This window comes from Astyanax mexicanus, chromosome 13 (assembly GCF_023375975.1).
Source record: "Astyanax mexicanus isolate ESR-SI-001 chromosome 13, AstMex3_surface, whole genome shotgun sequence".
NCBI lineage: Eukaryota > Metazoa > Chordata > Actinopteri > Characiformes > Acestrorhamphidae > Astyanax > Astyanax mexicanus.
This window is the reverse complement of record NC_064420.1, coordinates 20,940,943-20,959,099: the sequence shown is the minus strand read 5'-3', so window position 1 is coordinate 20,959,099 and position 18,157 is coordinate 20,940,943. Positions and strand designations below refer to the sequence as shown.

Sequence of the window (18,157 nt, the reverse complement as noted above, 5' to 3'; positions counted from 1 at the left end):
ATGCTTTAGACAAGTACCAGTTTCCCAGTGCTCAGTAATGATTAGAGAGCCAATACATTAGGGCTTGGGAGACGGGGGCCTTTTAAAGCCATGTCCAAGCACGCTTTACTTCTTCATGGTGACTGCTCAGAATTACCCAAAAACACCAAAAAACACAAAACAACAACCCACAAACATCTATTTCACCACAAACTAACACCACAATACCTCAGAAAAAATCTTCCATACACAATTCCTTAATTTTTAATCAAATTTAAAATTCAACTGCACCCCAATGCATCATGGGAAAGCTCTATGTCACAGGTCACATGACACTGTGTGGGTCAGTGTGAGTTCCTATTTTATATATTAAAAAGGCCACAGCAAATACAAAGCAAATGCCACAACGGAGCTTAACCAACTCACTAAAGAGCTCATGACAAACTTGATTGAAAGTAGGAAGGACATTGTAAAATAAGTAAACTTTTGTAAAAGATATTAAAAAGTAAAGAGAAGAAAAAAAAATAATAATAAATTCCACTTATTTCCCTGAATACCCACTTTTTCCCATTAGATTTCCCTTGTGTTTTTGATATTACATGCTTTAGACAAGTACCAGTTTCCCAGTGCTCAGTAATGACTACAGAGCCAATACATTAGGGCTTGGGAGACGGGGGCCTTTTAAAGCACGGTCCAAGCACGCTTTACTTCTTCATGGTGACTGCTCAGAATTACCCAAAAACACCAAAAAACACAAAACAACAACCCACAAACATCTATTTCACCACAAACTAACACCACAATACCTCAGAAAAAATCTTCCATACACAATTCCTTAATTTTTAATCAAATTTAAAATTCAACTGCACCCCAATGCATCATGGGAAAGCTCTATGTCACAGGTCACATGACACTGTGTGGGTCAGTGTGAGTTCCTATTTTATATATTAAAAAGGCCACAGCAAATACAAAGCAAATGCCACAACGGAGCTTAACCAACTCACTAAAGAGCTCATGACAAACTTGATTGAATGTAGGAAGGACATTGTAAAATAAGTAAACTTTTGTAAAAGATATTAAAAAATAAAGAGAAGAAAAAAAAAAAAATAATAAATTCCACTTATTTCCCTGAATACCCACTTTTTCCCATTAGATTTCCCTTGTGTTTTTGATATGACATGCTTTAGACAAGTACCAGTTTCCCAGTGCTCAGTAATGACTAGAGAGCCAATACATTAGGGCTTGGGAGACGGGGGCCTTTTAAAGCCATGTCCAAGCACGCTTTACTTCTTCATGGTGACTGCTCAGAATTACCCAAAAACACCAAAAAACACAAAACAACAACCCACAAACATCTATTTCACCACAAACTAACACCACAATACCTCAGAAAAAATCTTCCATACACAATTCCTTAATTTTTAATCAAATTTAAAATTCAACTGCACCCCAATGCATCATGGGAAAGCTCTATGTCACAGGTCACATGACACTGTGTGGGTCAGTGTGAGTTCCTATTTTATATATTAAAAAGGCCACAGCAAATACAAAGCAAATGCCACAACGGAGCTTAACCAACTCACTAAAGAGCTCATGACAAACTTGATTGAATGTAGGAAGGACATTGTAAAATAAGTAAACTTTTGTAAAAGATAATAAAAAGTAAAGAGAAGAAAAAAAAATAATAATAAATTCCACTTATTTCCCTGAATACCCACTTTTTCCCATTAGATTTCCCTTGTGTTTTTGATATGACATGCTTTAGACAAGTACCAGTTTCCCCCCACTAAACATTAGACGTCTTATGGACGTGCAGATCATGTCTATATTGCGTCGGTCGGTCCAAGACCAATTCTGTACGTCTACACGACGTGCAAACTAGGTCCGCTATTTGGACGTCTAACTATGACCCCACTTGGACGTCAATATGCAGTTAAACATTTGAACGTCGGACTAGGTCACTTTTTTGGACGTCATGGGGACGTCTAATACAGGTGCAGGAAATTAACATTATTTAAGAATATATTTATTTTTAAATGTATGTCAAAATTGTTGTTCTCAATATTGTTAATCACTATGAATATAGATTATTTATGATTAAGCATCATTTATTTCTAATTATTTATTTGAGTATTATATTTTTTATCTATTTAATTAATTAACGAATGTAGGTATTTATTTACGTATGTTTTTATTTTTATTTGGAAATGCAATTTATGTGGAAAATTGTTAAGTTGATTTCAACCAGTCAACGCCACTCTGATTTGCTGAGACCGCACGTCATCATAAACTCCACTCTGATATGCCGAGGCAAAACACGCTAAACATTTTTTGGCTGCTGCAGTAGCTCAGCTCAGCTCAGCTCATTCAGTTCAGCTCGCTCAGCTCAGCTCCGCTCCGGACCGGACTCAGCTGCCAAGCTATAAGGTAAGACGATATGTATAAGTTAATGTATTTGTAGTGTTAGTTGTTTTAGCTCTGTGGTCTTAACCTGAACCTGCTGGCGTTGCCTCTCTTCCCAGGCAGTTAGCTAACTAGCTAGCTAGCTAACGATAGCTAAACAGTGGCCATAGTTAAAATGGAATTGGAATTACTTTTGAGAACGACCGTAATGCAAATAATATTTACTGTAACCGAAGCTTTAACGTAGAAGCATTGTCCGGTCATTAAGTCAATGCACTAACCAGAGCTAGGCTGATAAGCCAATCTAAGCTAAATCAAAGAACCGTCTTTGGCTAAATTCGCTAAGCTAGCGTTAAGTTATATAAGTTTGTGGCACCCACAATTAACCTAGGCAACTGGGGGCAATATCAAGTGCATTTTGAATAGCCTGAAGAAGTAAGTTTATGTTAATATTACATAAATAAGGCAATTTAAAATAGTTTGTTGTGGGAAAACATTTATTAAAATAGCTTAATATGATGTGTGAGAATTAAAACGGCACGATAATTCTGGTCAGGTGTTAAATGTGTTTTCCCGCCTTTAGCTTAGCATTAGCTTAGCGTTAGCTAAGCCATAGCATGAAGAAGTAAGTTTATGTTAATATTACATAAATAAGGCAATTTAAAATAGTTTGTTGTGGGAAAAAAAATATTAAAATAGCTTAATATGATGTGTGAGAATTAAAACGGCACGATAATTCTCGTCAGGTGTTAAATGTGTATTCCCGCCTTTAGCTTAGCGTTAGCTTATCGTTAGCTTAGCATTAGCTAAGCCATATGTAGCGCCCCCTGGGGGTCGGCTGCAGGTATAAATTTAATCCCAAAGGATAGAGAGAGAAAATGGACCAGTCTAGGTTCGCTCGTGAAGCAGAAAGGATAAAGACACTCAATCTGACTTTAGAAATTTTCAGTAAATGTATTGACACTGTTAAAATAGAGGCAACTGATGTAGAAAGGTAAATAAAACAGTAGATAAAACAAAACAGAAAAATATAAGCAAGGTTTACAAATAAACAAATCAGGTAGTTACTCCCAAAAGTAAACAATCAGTATATAAAACAATATATTCACAAAAATATAGTTGGTTTTCCCTTTGTGGTATGTCTCAAGCTCTATTATATTCTAAAGGTTTCCTATTTTATAACTCAGTCCTGTGGAATAATTTTAGTACTTTAAGGATTACTATTATTTTAGGTTTAGTATTATTTAGTTATTATTAATGGTTATCTCGTTATCTTTCTTTTAGGTTTTGGTTTGACAATTAAGGTAAGTATAATTATTAAGGTAAGTATAATTATTAAGGTAAGTATAATTATTAAGGTAAGTATAATTATTAATTAGGGAATTAGGATAAGTATAATTATTAGAGTAAGTATAATTATTGATTAGAGGATTAATGTATTCGCTTGTCTATTTCAATTGGTTAAGAGGTGAGTATTGAACCTGTAGTTATAATTCTGGAATGGTCACACACCAAGGTACCTTTTCTCCCAACACAATATAAAACCCAATAATTCACAAATTCACCCAAATAATAAAATAAAATAACAAAACAGTGCAATATTCAGTATTCAGTAGCTTATTAGAATTAAACCCACAGTATTTTCGATGTAAATCAATTCAGTTCAATTCACATTAAATGTGACTGGACGAAGCAAAGTCTGTTCTTTAAGTGTTTCAGTCCGTCCAAGAATCAGTTTATCGGTTTCTGTTCGTTATGCAGGTAACGCAGTGTAACTCACTTGGAACGAGGAGGAAAGAAAAAAAAGGGTCCAACCGTAAAAAAAACAGAAGGGATACTCAAGATTTAAGGCTCAGGTACGAAGTTCCTTTGGGCTGAGGCTCGCCATCGCGTCTCCTACTCAACTGGGCTCTCGTGACCAGGCGGCAGATTCTTATCAGCAGTGTATCCCAATCAAAACTGGCCTGTTCATATAAAACAGGGCTTTTAGTACTTAATCTTTTACATTTCTTAACTATTTACATTACCCTAAGGTTCACATTACTATAATTACAAATATAACATTCACAGATTCTGGATAAATACAATCTCATATTACACCAGTACAACGTTACATCACAGTGGTAAACTCTCATCTAAACAGCAATTTAATACACTCAAAATAATCAGAACTAACTTAACCCACTGTTATCTTATTAGCTAAGCAATTATACCTTTAGTTACTAATATAATTTTAGTTAATACACCAGTTTTTTAAAACAAAACTCACCAAATCCGATCCGGAATCGTTTAGTTTCAGACTATCTGGCAACCAGCGGCGAAAACTCGGTTCCGCGCATGAGATGACTCCAAAAGTCCAATCCACTCGGCAGATTGGCAAGGCTAAACTAGCGTATTAGTTTCCCAGCTTTAACAAAAGCGGCTAATAGCTCCTGATCTGCGATATTCACTTGTTAGATCCAAAATTCTAAACGGCTCGCTCCGTCTCCTGGCTCAACCGCTGCGTCGCGATCCGGCTGACTCAGCTTCCAACTCGTAAGTGCGAGCGATCTTTGTCACGTAGCTCTGGACTAATCTGCTTACTAACTTGTGATTGGTGGCATTTTTCCGCAGTGGGTGGCTCTGGACTAACTTACTTGATAACTTTTTAATTGGTCATATTTTTCCGCAGTGGGTGGTTAACTTGCTTTTTACTGGTGAGGTTGTGGCGTAGTGGGCGGTTCTTTGTACCGTCGCTGCCTTTCTAATAATACCATTATTTTATATTATATATATATTTTCTTTTTACGTTTCCTTATTTTTATTAGGTTATTTTCAGAGATAAGTACTGTTTTTTTTTCTTTGAAATGTCTAATTTTATTATTTCTATAATAATTCATTATCTTATGTTTAACTTATTAAATTCTTATAATCAGTGGTAATTATTAGGAATAATTTAACCTGGGTTACATCCTCCCGCCTTAAACGGTATGCACGTCCCTGTGCATGCAAAGGGCATTTCTAGAAGGTGAGAATGAATTTATATAGGGGGCATCTGTGAGAGATTCAGTAAGGGCAGTGCTTAAGCCTTGGAATAGAGATTGCACTATGGAGACAAGGGGGTTTCCTAGTTCGGGGTATGTTAGCCTCTTAGCCCTTTCTCTGTGTCTTGTGGAATGCCTTACTGGGATCTCAACTTCATCATCTTCAGATGCATACTGGGACTGTGAATCTTGAATCTGAACATTCTCTTCCATGTTTCCTACAGGTTCAAGTGTTTCCTGTTTGGCAGTTGGGGTTACTACAGGTTCTGCAGGTGAGTAGATAGCATCTTGGGATCTTCCAGGTAAGTTTTTCTTTTCAGGGGATTCTTCAGAGGAGTTGTCTTTCTTAGGAGTTCTCTCAGGTAAGTTTTCAGGACTTTTCTCAGGTGAGTATTCCGCAGCTTTCTCAGGTGTGTTTTCAGGAAATTTCTCAGGTAAGTCTTTAGCAGTTTTCTCATGTAAGTTCTTGGCAGTCATCTCAAGTGAATTTTCAGGAAATTTCTCAGGTAAGTCTTTAGCAGTTTTCTCATGTAAGTTCTCGGCAGTCGTCTCAGGTGAATTTTCAGGAAATTTCTCAGGTAAGTCTGCAACAGTCGGCTGACTCGGTAACAGTTTAGACTGGAGTTCAGGTGTAGGTATAGTTACCAGGTTCCTGCTTTCGTGGAAACGAATGACTTCCACTGGTTCAGATACTAAGGGACCTTTGTAGTAGTGAACAGGATATTCGTCCAAATCCGAACAGGGCTCTGATTCACTTCCTTGCAAAACTGTGCGTGTTTTGGGCCTCCTTGCTTTGGCTTTAGGGGGTTCTTCATCAGGTATTGACAGAAAGTTGCAGGGTCGTAGTAAATCCCTGTGTAGTGTACGCAATGGGCCCTCTTTGTTTTCTGGCTTGACCTTGTACACAGGAAGCTCTCCAGCGCGTTCTACAATAACATGGACAGTGGACTCCCATCTGTCTGCCAGTTTGTGTTTACCTCTCAACTTCACATTTCTGACTAGTACTCGGTCATCTTTTTCTAGGATAGATTCAGTTACCCTTCGATCAAACCTGGTCTTGTTTCTCCCAGCCAACTTTGCTGCATTTTCCATAGCTAACTTGTAGCTTTCTTCTAGCTGTGTCTTTAAATGGTGTACGTACTGAGAGTGGGATTTTCCTTGTCGTTGGCCTGAGGTAACATCAAATGCAAGGTCAATTGGCAATCGAGGCTTCCTTCCAAACATGAGCTCATAGGGGGTAAATCCTGTGCTGTCATGCTTTGTGCAGTTATAGGCGTGCACTAAAGGTTTCACAAAGTCATGCCAATGTGACTTCTGTTCCTCTCTCAGGGTTCCGATCATGCTCAGCAAAGTCCTATTGAAGCGTTCCACAGGGTTTCCCCTTGGGTGATACGGTGTGGTACGAACTTTCCGTGTGCCTATAACATCACACAGCTCTTTGATGGTCTTCGACTCAAAGTCAGGGCCTTGGTCACTGTGTAGTCTTTCTGGGATTCCATAATGAACTATAAAGTTCTCCCATAGACATTTGGCAACTGTTCTAGCTTTCTGGTTGGGAGTCGGTACAGCCACTGCGTACTTAGTAAAGTAATCAGTGATGACTAAGACATCTTTAGTGTTACTCCGATCAGGCTCAATGGATAGAAAGTCCATGCAGACCAACTCTAAAGGTCTGGTGGCCTGAATATTTACTAAGGGGGCTGCTCTCTCTAATGGTGCTTTGCGGAGGACACAGCGACGACAGGTTCGGATCTTGTTTTCGATGTCATTTGCCATTCTTGGCCAATAGAACCGTGACCTTACTAGATCGAGGGTGCGTTCTACACCTAAGTGACCCATGTCATCGTGTAGACTTGTCATGACCATTTCTCTCCAATCTTCTGGAAGAACTAGCTGGTGCTGTACCTCATGTCCTTCTTGTCGTTTCCTGTACAGTATTCCGTTTCTCAGAAGCAATTTGTTCCATTCTCTGCACATAAGATGTAGTTGTGGCATCTCCTTCTTGGCAGAAGGAGAGGGTACCCCTCCCCCTTCTAGAGAGGAGATCACTTCCCGAATAACAGAATCAGATTTCTGTTTTTCACGTACTTCTATCTCAGACAATTTTGAAATGACGGGGAATCCTTTGAAATATTCCCCTTGTACAAAACCATCAGGCAGGGAATCTGGATGTGATGCCAGGGATTCCACCAATGGAACACTGGAAATTTGGGATGCAGAGTCAGATGGCTGGCGCACAAGACGGGCTTCACAAATGGCTTGAACTACTTCAGGGCCAACTTTGGTGTGATGAGCAAACTCAGGTAAGTGCTGCAATGTGAATTGGCGGATCCTGTCTTGCTCTTTTTGTGAGGCAGGGTCGTCTATACCAGTGTCATGAGGAAGTCGTGAAAGAGCATCTGCGTCCAGGTTGTGCTTTCCCGGGCGGTACTGGAGTTTGAATGAAAAGGTGGATAAGGCTGATAACCATCTATAGCTTGTGGCATCTAGTTTTGCTGAGGTAAGGATATATGTTAGGGGGTTACTGTCAGTGATGACTGTAAATGAGTTGCCATAAAGATAATCACTGAATTTTTCAGTTACTGCCCACTTAAGAGCTAAAAATTCAAGTTTATGGGCAGGGTAACGGGATTCGCTATGGGAAAGTCCACGGCTGGCGAAAGCAATTGCTCTTATCTGACCATTCTGCTCTTGGTAAAGTGCAGCTCCAAGACCTGTGGTGCTTGCATCAGTGTGCAAAATGTATGGGAGCTTAGGGTTAGCATAGGCCAGGACAGGGGCAGAAGTAAGCTTGTTGATGATGGTGTCGAATGCTTCTTGGCAGCTCTCTGTCCAGCGGCTTCCAAATGGCTCTTTAGGCTTGAAATAACGAGTCTTTACATCGTGAGCTTTGCACTTCTTCCTGGTAGGGCCGTACCCAGCGGTTAAGTCATTCAGGGGCTTTACGATCTTTGAAAAATCTTGAATAAATCTTCTATAGTACCCCGCAAATCCTAAAAATGAACGGAGCTCTTTAAGATTCTTTGGATTTGGCCAGTTTTTGAGGGCTTCAATCTTTTCTGGGTCAGTTTCAACACCATTCCTAGACACAATATGTCCGAGATATCTGACTGACGTCTGAAAGAACCTGCACTTCTCTGGGGACAGCTTCAATCCGTATTCTTTCAATCGCTGGAGGACTCTCAGCAGGCGATGTTCATGCTCCTCCAGCGTTTCAGAGAATACTATGAGGTCATCCAGAAAGACAATGACTTCCTTCAGGTTTAGGTCAGACATGCACTTTTCCATTAATCTTTGGAACGTGCTAGGAGCATTCGTGATCCCTTGCGGGAGTTTGTTAAATTCCCAGAATCCTAAGGGGCACACAAAGGCAGTCTTGTGTTTGTCTGCTTCATTTAGTTCAATTTGGTAATAACCGGATTTTAGGTCAAGTACTGAAAACCACTGTGATCCAGTTAGCACTGAGAATGTTTCCTCAAGGTTGGGTAGGGCATAAGCATCCTTTACTGTTTGTAAATTCAGCTTGCGGTAGTCAACACAAAGCCTTACGTCGCCATTCTTCTTACGGACCACAACAATTGGCGATGAGAATGAAGACTCAGATTCCCTAATTACTCCAGCTTCTAGCAACTCTTCCAAATGCCGCCGCACAGCATTGATGTCCTGTGGGTGTATAGGACGGGCTCTTTGCTTAAAAGGAGTCTCATCATTCAGCCTAATGTGGTGACTCACTTTGCTGGAGTGACCAAAATCAAGGTCGTGTTGGGCAAACACTTCAGGTATGGCATTAAGTTTACTGGTTATTCTTTCCTTCCATTCTGCAGGGATAGGGGAATCAGCGAAATCAAATTGCACTCCTGACATTGGAACTGGTGATGGTGGATTTGAGGCTGAACTTCTTGTGGAAGGAGCACTGGTAAGTATCTGTTGCACAGCATGCAGTTCGGCTATGACTCTCTTAGGAGTGAGTATTATGTCATGATCCGATTCGTTTTTTAGCAGCACTGGTAATTTTGTTTGGAGTTTGTTGGGCAAATTATGCAGACTACTGGTGACTATAAGACCTCCAGGAAGGGATGTTGAGGGTTGCTGTAAAACAAACAGCTTTTCTGGGCCTCTTGAGGTCACTAAGCCATCCAACACCAAGCTTTGACGTGCTAAGATGACTTGCGGTTCATCACTGTAGAGTCTTACGTTGCTCACCTTGCTGTCTTTAGTCTGCTTGTGTCTAACTTCAAGGGTTCTCTGCACCATCTTGTACCCATGATGCTGTGGTTGGTACTTTGCTGAACTCCCTTCACAGTAGCTGTCATAGAGAGCATCTAATGTGTTGGTGCCTATTAACAAGGGGGACTGAGTTGATCCACATGTGTCAGAAACCACTAGTGCTAAAGTGGGGACTTCAATAGAAGTGCCTAGGAAATCTTTAGGAAAAGTGATATTTAACTCAATGTAGCCAGAATAAGGCACAGGTTGTCCGTTGGCAGCTTCCACCTCCAGTAGGTCGTTAAGAGGTTTACAGTCTACGTGCGGCAAGTGGGTTTCATAAAATGACTGAGGGATGGTGGTTACCTGGGACCCTGTGTCAAGAAGACAGTTGTAACTTTGGCCATCGATAGTCACATGGGAGGTACATTTCGTTCCCACTAATCTATGCGGCAGTTGTTCATGGCATGTAGCATGGGCAGCTTTGTTGTTGATCTGCATCTTGTTGGAGTAGGGACTTCTTCTTGGTCCAGTCTCTGTCCGTCCCTTAACGGAGACTGAGGTCAGTTTAAAGGAGGTTGGGAGTCATGCTCAAGTTCCCAAGCTTGCTGCTTGTCTCGCAGTTGCTTTCTTTTAACAGCCACCAAGGATGGGTTTGGATCAGCATTGCACGAAGTAGCGATATGCCCATCTTCACCGCAACAAAAGCAGTACCAGGGCCTTGGCTTTCCACTGAGTGGTTTGGAGGAACTAGCCTGAGTTTCACGTGACACAGCTTTGGAAACCTGTTTGGTCTTTTCTCCAGAGTTCACCACCCTTGACCTTTGTGAGTGTGAAGCTTGCAGATGGGTGATTTGACTTTGAAGCTGAACAATTTGTTTCTTTAAATCAGATGCATCTTCTGGTGGATCAGGACTCTTTTGGGACTTTAAGGTCTTGATTTGCCCCTGAAGTTCACCCATTTGTTTCTTTAACCCTTTCACCATAGCTGTCAACGAGCCTTCTTTTTCTTCTGCATCACGAATTTCAGCCTGAATTGCATGAGAACCAACACGATGCCTGACGTTTCCTAGGTGCTTCTTCATTCGTTGTTCTTTTGCTGTGTGCTTTTCTTCTTCAATGCGAAGTAGAAGTAGCAATTCTGGGAATGCTGGGGGTCTGTTTTTCTTCTGTTCTAACTGAAGATCTGCTAATAATCCGTTGTCCCAACAACCACGACAGAATTGACGCAGCAGGTGCTTGTCAGTCTCAGTAGCAGGTATGACTCCTTGTTTTGTGACTCTACTCATCACAGCATGCAGCCTCTGCAAATACTCAGAGGGCCTCTCACTAGCATCTTGCAAGGTGTTCAGAAACTTGGCAAAAAGTTCATCACCCTCCTCCACTGTAGCAAAAGCAGAATCTAACAGGTCAAGATAGGCCTTTGGAGTAGCCAAAGGGCCTAAGTGTTTCACCAGGTTTGCAGCTGGGGGCAGAAGACTGTCAAGGATCTTGCGAGATCTGTGTAGATCGGACAGAGAGGGATCTTTTAACAAAAGCTCAACGTTGTTGCGCCAAGTGTCATAATCTACCTCGCTATTGTGATGTGGAGTTTTTCCTGAGAATGTTCGAAGCCTTGCTGATGCATGTGCGTGTGATGCGGCTTCTTCACTTCTGACAATGTGCTCAACAACAACACGTTGCACTGCAGGTGGGTTTACGTCACTCAACGAGATGACTGGATCAGTTGTGGGAAACCTTCTGGAATCAGCCATTGTGGCACTTGGGTGAGTCTGAGAAGGGTGTGCCTGACTGAATGCTGGAACATCGCTGACGCTTGTGGTCTCAACATCTCCCTGACTGGTGTGGTCACTTGCTTCGTTGGCAAGAATGGACTCGTGGCACAAGGAAAGATGTTCTTGTAGAAGCTCAGAGAATGATTTGTTGCTCTGTGCAGCAAGTCTTCGGAGTTCGTCTAAGAAACTGTGTGTGGCACTTCCAGCGGCTGGGGGCACATATACTTTTGCTAGGGCCTTCAAGTGATAAACATCTCTACTTGGGCTCGTATGAGTGTATGGAAGGAGTGGCCTAAGTGTGTCCATTGCGAAGGAACTCTTGAATTCAACGATCACATTTTTGTGGAATGTTGAATTAGGGTCATCAATACGAAGAACCCTGCTAATAGGACCATGTTGCTCTAGGTAGTTGGTCAGATCTGAATCTGCTTCAGTTTCAGTTAAACCGCTAACGAGGACTGAGTTAGCTATGTTAACTGTTTCACGCTCTACTATTTCCATGTTGACGGTTTCTGTTTTATCAGCTTAATTGACAAAGTACTCTAATTTGAATAATTATAGTAAGTTGGGCGGAAGCTTTTATTTAAGTGTCTTTTAGTGTTAACTGCTCCTGGCTGGCTCGCCAAGTTCTGTAGCGCCCCCTGGGGGTCGGCTGCAGGTATAAATTTAATCCCAAAGGATAGAGAGAGAAAATGGACCAGTCTAGGTTCGCTCGTGAAGCAGAAAGGATAAAGACACTCAATCTGACTTTAGAAATTTTCAGTAAATGTATTGACACTGTTAAAATAGAGGCAACTGATGTAGAAAGGTAAATAAAACAGTAGATAAAACAAAACAGAAAAATATAAGCAAGGTTTACAAATAAACAAATCAGGTAGTTACTCCCAAAAGTAAACAATCAGTATATAAAACAATATATTCACAAAAATATAGTTGGTTTTCCCTTTGTGGTATGTCTCAAGCTCTATTATATTCTAAAGGTTTCCTATTTTATAACTCAGTCCTGTGGAATAATTTTAGTACTTTAAGGATTACTATTATTTTAGGTTTAGTATTATTTAGTTATTATTAATGGTTATCTCGTTATCTTTCTTTTAGGTTTTGGTTTGACAATTAAGGTAAGTATAATTATTAAGGTAAGTATAATTATTAAGGTAAGTATAATTATTAAGGTAAGTATAATTATTAATTAGGGAATTAGGATAAGTATAATTATTAGAGTAAGTATAATTATTGATTAGAGGATTAATGTATTCGCTTGTCTATTTCAATTGGTTAAGAGGTGAGTATTGAACCTGTAGTTATAATTCTGGAATGGTCACACACCAAGGTACCTTTTCTCCCAACACAATATAAAACCCAATAATTCACAAATTCACCCAAATAATAAAATAAAATAACAAAACAGTGCAATATTCAGTATTCAGTAGCTTATTAGAATTAAACCCACAGTATTTTCGATGTAAATCAATTCAGTTCAATTCACATTAAATGTGACTGGACGAAGCAAAGTCTGTTCTTTAAGTGTTTCAGTCCGTCCAAGAATCAGTTTATCGGTTTCTGTTCGTTATGCAGGTAACGCAGTGTAACTCACTTGGAACGAGGAGGAAAGAAAAAAAAGGGTCCAACCGTAAAAAAAACAGAAGGGATACTCAAGATTTAAGGCTCAGGTACGAAGTTCCTTTGGGCTGAGGCTCGCCATCGCGTCTCCTACTCAACTGGGCTCTCGTGACCAGGCGGCAGATTCTTATCAGCAGTGTATCCCAATCAAAACTGGCCTGTTCATATAAAACAGGGCTTTTAGTACTTAATCTTTTACATTTCTTAACTATTTACATTACCCTAAGGTTCACATTACTATAATTACAAATATAACATTCACAGATTCTGGATAAATACAATCTCATATTACACCAGTACAACGTTACATCACAGTGGTAAACTCTCATCTAAACAGCAATTTAATACACTCAAAATAATCAGAACTAACTTAACCCACTGTTATCTTATTAGCTAAGCAATTATACCTTTAGTTACTAATATAATTTTAGTTAATACACCAGTTTTTTAAAACAAAACTCACCAAATCCGATCCGGAATCGTTTAGTTTCAGACTATCTGGCAACCAGCGGCGAAAACTCGGTTCCGCGCATGAGATGACTCCAAAAGTCCAATCCACTCGGCAGATTGGCAAGGCTAAACTAGCGTATTAGTTTCCCAGCTTTAACAAAAGCGGCTAATAGCTCCTGATCTGCGATATTCACTTGTTAGATCCAAAATTCTAAACGGCTCGCTCCGTCTCCTGGCTCAACCGCTGCGTCGCGATCCGGCTGACTCAGCTTCCAACTCGTAAGTGCGAGCGATCTTTGTCACGTAGCTCTGGACTAATCTGCTTACTAACTTGTGATTGGTGGCATTTTTCCGCAGTGGGTGGCTCTGGACTAACTTACTTGATAACTTTTTAATTGGTCATATTTTTCCGCAGTGGGTGGTTAACTTGCTTTTTACTGGTGAGGTTGTGGCGTAGTGGGCGGTTCTTTGTACCGTCGCTGCCTTTCTAATAATACCATTATTTTATATTATATATATATTTTCTTTTTACGTTTCCTTATTTTTATTAGGTTATTTTCAGAGATAAGTACTGTTTTTTTTTCTTTGAAATGTCTAATTTTATTATTTCTATAATAATTCATTATCTTATGTTTAACTTATTAAATTCTTATAATCAGTGGTAATTATTAGGAATAATTTAACCTGGGTTACACATAGCATGAAGAAGTAAGTTTATGTGAATATTACATAAATAAGGCAATTTAAAATAGTTTGTTGTGGGGAAAAAAATATTAAAATAGCTTAATATGATGTGTGAGAATTAAAACGGCATGATAATTCTCGTCAGGTGTTAAATGTGTATTCCCGACTTTAGCTTAGCGTTAGCTTATCGTTAGCTTAGCATTAGCTAAGCCATAGCATGAAGAAGTAAGTTTATGTGAATATTACATAAATAAGGCAATTTAAAATAGTTTGTTGTGGGAAAACATTTATTAAAATAGCTTAATATGATGTGTGAGAATTAAAACGGCACGATAATTCTGGTCAGGTGTTAAATGTGTTTTCCCGCCTTTAGCTTAGCATTAGCTTAGCGTTAGCTAAGCCATAGCATGAAGAAGTAAGTTTATGTGAATATTACATAAATAAGGCAATTTAAAATAGTTTGTTGTGGGAAAAAAATAATTAAAATAGCTTAATATGATGTGTGAGAATTAAAACGGCACGATAATTCTCGTCAGGTGTTAAATGTGTATTCCCGCCGTTAGCTTAGCGTTAGCTAAGCCATAGTGTGAAGAAGTAAGTTTATGTGAATATTACATAAATAAGGCAATTTAAAATAGTTTGTTGTGGGACAAAAATAAATGGCCATCTTCAACATTTTCTGAGATTTCTAATTTGTCTTTTTCTACTTGTGCAGATGGAGTCATGAAATGTGACGGGACAGCCACCGAGGACTTCATACTTCGGAGCATCTCAAACATGCACCACAAAGACGTGGAGGACACACCGCTGTCTCTCAGGACCTAGAATCTTAATGAAAGTATAATGATGTTAAGGGAAGGTGTAATGGAAAGGTGTAATGTAAAGTTGTAATGGTGTTAAGGGAAGGTGTAGTGGAAAGGTGTGATAGTGTTGAGGGAAGGTGTAATGTTAAAGGTGTGATAGTGTTGAGGGAAGGTGTAATAGTGTTGAGGGAAGGGGTAATGTTAAAGGTGTAATAGTGTTGAGGGAAGGGGTAATGTTAAAGGTGTAATAGTGTTAAGGGAAGGTATAATATTGTTAAGGGAAGGTGTAATGCAGGGGTCTCAAACTCATTTTTGCCGAGGGCCACATTGACATATTGGCTGTCCTCTGAGGGCCAGATGTAACTTACAAATATAAGAAAATGTAACCAGATGTAATATAAAATGAATGTAATTACTCCTTAATGTTAAATAACTCTCAATATACTATTTATTCAATCAAATATTACAGTTGCATGGAAAAATGTTTGCTTGTTGCTCTATTAACATAAATCCTTTTAATTTGTCATGTTATGAAATCCAAAAACTCCATCAATCAAGAACCAAACTATTCAAGTGAATAGAAATTACATCAAGTACAAGTTATATTAACTTTGATCAAAACGTTTGATACTGAAATAAGGCTTAATATATATAAAATAAAAAATTGTGAGCTGTGACAGATTTAGCATTTCCTCAGATTTAGCAGTTCCTCATCCAACCACTAGTCGGAGCTGCAGCTGCAGCACCACAAGCCCGCAGTCTTTGCTTAGTCAGAGCTACAGCCCAGCCACGGGCTACAGGACTCAGCTGAGCCTGTCTGGAGCGTTATGAAATTTGTTAAGTTCTTCTGTGTATGAAATAAAATAACCCCACTAACTGGATAATACAGCTCTCTACAGTTCATCTTTCAGCCCAAGCAGCTAACAGCAGCAGTTTAGAGCAGCGTCACGGAGGCACTGCTGGGATTACATTATAAACAGGTCAGTTAGCGCGCTGCTAACCTCAGGATGTTTATAACTACGGAGTTTAGTGGACACACCACGGCAGCAAGGTTAGACTGTTGAAGGCTACTGAAGACTACTAAAGCAGGCAACGCAGCGTAAGCAAAAAAAAAAAAAAAACCACACACACACACCAAAATACAAGTTAAGATAAAATATGAAAACGAACATAATAAAGCATAAATAATTAAACTGAATTGCGGGCCAGATGTATGTTTATTTTGTTAACCCGTGAGGGGCCGTATGAAACCGCGTGGGCCGGTACTGAGACCCCTGGTGTAATGTAAAGGTGTAATAGTGTTGAGGGAAGGTATAATATTGTTAAGGGAAGGTGTAATGTTAAAGGTGTAATAGTTTTGAGGGAAGGTGTAATAGTGTTAAGGGAAGGTATAATATTGTTAAGGGAAGGTGTAATGTAAAGGTGTAATAGTGTTGAGGGAAGGTATAATATTGTTAAGGGAAGGTGTAATGTAAAGCTGTAATAGTTTTAAGGGAAGGTAAATGTTTAGTGAAATTGTTATGGTGTGAATCTAAGGTGTATGTTATGTTGATGTAAAATAAAGGCATTAACCCCAAATGAGATTTACTCATTATGTTTATTATTATATTAATGTTTCCCCAAACAGAAAGGGTCAATTTAAAATCAACAGTGGTAAGATGGGGGTAATTAATTTATCCCTTGCTTTTACTGGTTCTTTGCAGGTTGACATGTTTTGAAAAAAGTGAGAGGGTTGAAATGCAATTTATTTGTAAAGCATATTGTGTATAACTAACGTGCATAACTAGTTCCAGAAGGTTGTGAACCTGTTCCAGTAATTGTTTGGCTTAGCTTTGTATGCGTTTCCAGTTAACTGCTGAAGCTGGAACAATGGAACAGTTGCCACCGTCTGAAATGGCACTACAGTTATGCAGGGAGCCTCAAAGTAGTTGGTCTATAAAACGTATACATGTAAATTTCACGTAGAAAAGACGTCCACAACGACTTAATTTAAACTAGAATTAGCCCTTATCCGGAGGTCTGGGGGACGTCAATACTGGACGTGCAGAAGACGTCAGAAAAAAGACGTCGTCTGGCGTCACAGTCTGCACCTTCAGGAGACCAAAATTGGACGTGCAAAAATGACCTAGAAAAGAAGTCGTTTCAACGTCTCTTTGTTTAGTGGGCCAGTGCTCAGTAATGACTACAGAGCCAATACATTAGGGCTTGGGAGACGGGGGCCTTTTAAAGCCATGTCCAAGCACGCTTTACTTCTTCATGGTGACTGCTCAGAATTACCAAAAAACACCAAAAAAACAAAACAACAACCCACAAACATCTATTTCACCACAAACTAACACCACAATACCTCAGAAAAAATCTTCCATACACAATTCCTTAATTATTAATCAAATTTAAAATTCAACTGCACCCCAATGCATCATGGGAAAGCTCTATGTCACAGGTCACATGACACTGTGTGGGTCAGTGTGAGTTCCTATTTTATATATTAAAAAGGCTACAGCAAATACAAAGCAAATGCCACAACGGAGCTTAACCAACTCACTAAAGAGCTCATGACAAACTTGATTGAAAGTAGGAAGGACATTGTAAAATAAGTAAACTTTTGTAAAAGATATTAAAAAGTAAAGAGAAGAAAAAAATAATAATAATAAATTCCACTTATTTCCCTGAATACCCACTTTTTCCCCATTAGATTTCCCTTGTGTTTTTGATATTACATGCTTTAGACAAGTACCAGTTTCCCAGTGCTCAGTAATGACTACAGAGGCAATACATTAGACTTGGGAGACGGGGGCCATTTAAAGCACGGTCCAAGCACGCTTTACTTCTTCATGGTGACTGCTCAGAATTACCCAAAAACACCAAAAAACACAAAACAACAACCCACAAACATCTATTTCACCACAAACTAACACCACAATACCTCAGAAAAAATCTTCCATACACAATTCCTTAATTTTTAATCAAATTTAAAATTCAACTGCACCCCAATGAATCATGGGAAAGCTCTATGTCACAGGTCACATGACACTGTGTGGGTCAGTGTGAGTTCCTATTTTATATATTAAAAAGGCCACAGCAAATACAAAGCAAATGCCACAACGGAGCTTAACCAACTCACTAAAGAGCTCATGACAAACTTGATTGAATGTAGGAAGGACATTGTAAAATAAGTAAACTTTTGTAAAAGATATTAAAAAGTAAAGAGAAG

General features: G+C 39.3%; 1 protein-coding gene and 1 long non-coding RNA gene across 2 annotated transcripts in view; one reads left to right on the top strand and one right to left on the bottom strand.

Moving 5' to 3' along the window:
• Positions 1–18,157, bottom strand: part of LOC103029841 (cytochrome P450 2B4) — a 281,849-nt gene that overhangs the window by 65,235 nt on the left and 198,457 nt on the right. The window lies entirely within an intron of this gene.
• On the top strand, positions 2,075–16,524 carry LOC111194571 (uncharacterized). The gene is made up of 2 exons (XR_007423768.1): positions 2,075–2,406; positions 14,856–16,524. It is a non-coding gene; the product is annotated as an uncharacterized LOC111194571 (long non-coding RNA).